Source organism: Cornus florida, unplaced genomic scaffold, assembly GCF_030987335.1.
Source record: "Cornus florida cultivar Cherokee Brave unplaced genomic scaffold, ASM3098733v1 CherokeeBrave_3.0.0_Hap2_Chr11, whole genome shotgun sequence".
In the NCBI taxonomy this organism is placed as follows: Eukaryota; Viridiplantae; Streptophyta; class Magnoliopsida; order Cornales; family Cornaceae; genus Cornus; species Cornus florida.
The window spans coordinates 65607566-65610849 of NW_026775581.1; the positions used below are offsets into that span (position 1 = coordinate 65607566).

The 3284-nt window shown below is 34.7% G+C and overlaps 1 pseudogene; it reads right to left on the minus strand.

The window, feature by feature from the left end:
• Window positions 1-2727: 2727 nt before the first annotated feature.
• LOC132287413 (small nucleolar RNA R71) lies at window positions 2728-2826 on the minus strand (annotated as a pseudogene).
• Between the last annotated feature and the right edge of the window lie 458 nt (window positions 2827-3284).

The window sequence follows — 3284 nt, forward strand, 5'->3', positions numbered from 1 at the left end:
CTTTCTAGGGCCTTTGATGATGTTCCCAAAGGTGAAGAAGAAAACCAATTATCCTAGGCCCAAAATGAAGCAAGATAAGGTGTAAAAGGAAATTCCAACTCTGGGGGATCGATCCCTCAAAGCGGGGGATCGATCCCCCACTATTCACAGAACTAAAAATGCCCTTGGAGAATCGATCCCCAAGGCTGGGGGATTGATCCCCCAGCCCTTGGCAGTATTACGGGATTTTGTCTTTTGGACTTATTTATTTGTAACTTATGGGCTTTAATAGAGTTTATTATTTAAGATAAACAAGCCCATTATTTTTTGGGTGAGTTTTTCATTAGTTTTGGAGAATATTATTTTTTGGGATAATTTGGTTTTATTTTTCTATATCATGTTATTATATTCTCTCTGAAAACCGTGAAAGAGAAAAACGAAGAATAGGCTAGGGTTAGGAAGAAAAGCTCAGAGATGATGAATCCAAGGATGGAGATTGTTCTGTCTTCAACTCCATCAACTATGAGTGGCTAATTCTCCTATTTAAGGTTGGATAAACCCTAAGCATGTAACCTATTCTCTCTCTCTTTTCATACTTTTTGGGGATTTAATTGTATTTGATGTATAGTCTTGAATAATATAATTTAATTCTTTCATTTGATTATCTATGTCAATATTATGTTGTCTTATGTGTGTTTGATTGGTAATCAAGTTCTACACTTGAATTCTTTGTTAATTGATTATTGTGATGGCTATACATGGTGTTAATTAGTTGTATTTGTGCTTAGATTTGATGGAATTTACTTCTACTAAATGGATTGCACTACACAGTTAGTTTAATTAGGTTAAGTTCTTATTGAATTTAGTTAATTTCAGGCTTAATTAGTTTAATTGTACTTTTGTTCTTAGGTAACTAGACAATCCATGCTTGTGTTTGATTTCCATGCTTGTTGCCACAATTTACATTATCCTCCAGATTAATGTGAGTTGAAATTGTTAACTGAATTGATGGACCATACTTTGAATTGGTGAATTGATTTACACTTAGTTAATTACCATTAGGTAAACGATTCAAGATTTAAATTGATGTTTCATACTTTTCATTGCAATTGTTAGCCATATTTAGATTATACATTTTATTTCCCCAATTAGTTGAAAGTTAGTGAGTTAAGGAATGTGCTTAGTGGTGAATCTTACACTCTAAGTCTCTTTCCAATCTTTTAAATTCCATTAATTTATTCCAATCATTTAGCTTAAAATTAGTCTAATTACAAAACCAAACTTTTTTAGCAATCACATAAGCACTAAAGTAAAATTCAATTCTAGAAAACCTATAATTGTTTAAATCTCTTGGGACGATCTCTGCTCACTTCATACTCCATAGTATAAGTGTTTAGTGGTTTTATAAATTTTAAAATATGGTGCCCACTTGACATTATTTCTAAACCTAAAGTGTTGCGCATTATTTTGTGCACACACTCAGTCACGCCATAGTTTTGGCGCCATTGCCCAAGATGTAACGGTTTTAAAGAATTGAATTAGACATTAGTTCTTTGTTGATTGTTTACTTTAAAGTCATTTTAATTTTTATTTTCTCAATTGATTTGTCAATTAGGTACTTGAAACAAAGTGAAGCAAACGCTGGACTTAGAAGCAATTAAAAAAATTTTGAAGTTGCTTAAGGACCATTTGTAAGTTTCTCTTTAATTTTTGTGCTTAATTGTTTACTATTTTGTATGCTTTGGACAACCCAAGTGGAGACTTAATTTGAATTGTTTTATTTTTAAGTCCAAGCATACCTTCTTGTAGAAGGCATCGGCCCGTGTGGAGGCATTTATTTGTTTTAAGTGCATTAATATTATTGAGGAGTTTGTAAACATCGTATGTGGTGGTTAAAATTTTGAAATGTTGGTGTGTTGACTTGTTCTAGTGCATGCATGGTCGTAGATCACTTAATCATCCTCTTGCTCCTGTAAATCAAAATCTCGAAGTTTTCCTTCGATGTTTAAGAGGTAGTACTAGAGATAGTCATCCTAATCTTCCAAATTTTGATTTTCCATCACCTTTAATGGAAAACCCAATAGATCCAATTGAAGATCCCATTGTAAATCTTGGTCATGTGGATCATAATGGTGTGCACCACCTTCCACAAGTTCATATTGTGGATCCTCAAGGTATGTATCCACCCTTGGGAATGGCACGACCAATCAATCCTGCTGTGCGACAACCTAATTTAGGGATGCTAAGGCCAAATGTTGTTCCCCCAATTGGTGAGCAACAACAACAACAATATGTTCAAATGGCATACCCACAACAAGGTCAAATGGCATATCATCAACAAGGTCAAATGCCATATCCTCCACTCAATCCTCTCAATCCTCCAATGGTCCTTAGGGATCGTTACACTCCAAATCAATATAATACACCCACTTGCATTCAATTGCCAAATTTTTGTGCTCATCATTATGAGATTAAGGCTTCCACCATTAACATGTACCCCCTTTTCTTTGGGTTGAGCAATGAAGAGCCTTATAAACATTTAGATGAGTTCTTGGAAGTTCGTTCCACCGTGAAAATCACGGATGTTCCGGAAGAAGTCCTAAAAATGAAGCTTTTCCCTTTCACTCTTCGGGATAAAGCTAAATATTGGTTCAATAACTTGTGGTCAAATACAATCACCTCTTGGGCATAATTGCAACAAGAGTTCCTAAAAAAATACTATCCTATGAGTTGAACCGATTCAATGAGAACTTCTATTCGTGAATTTAAACAAGAAGAAGGAGAACCCCTTCATGAAGCATGGGAACGTTTGAATGACTTGCTACGGAAGTGTCCACATCACGACATTCCTAAGTGGCAACTAGTTCAATGTTTCTTTTCAAGTTTATCCGATGTTAATAACGGCATTGTTGATGTTTCTTATGGCGAAAGCTATATAGAAAGAAATGAAGATGAAATTTAGCATCTTTTCGATAAAATGAGTGAAAACTCAATGCATAGATCTTCATCTTCTAGGAGTGGTCACCTAGCAAATGTGGGAGGAAAGAACGCTCTAAATCAAATAGACTCTTCTATGGAAATTGCCGCCGAGGTCAAAAATCTTACTCAAAAGTTTGATACATTCCTTTTAAATCAAGGATCGGCAATTCAATCTTATCCTCATCATTCCAATGAAATGTGTATGACTTATTCTAGTTACACTCACCATACTTCAAATTGCCCTCTTGGACAAATCATACCAAGTGAGTCTCAAGAACAAGCAAATATAGCTTTCATTCATCAAAGGAACAACCCTTATTCCAATA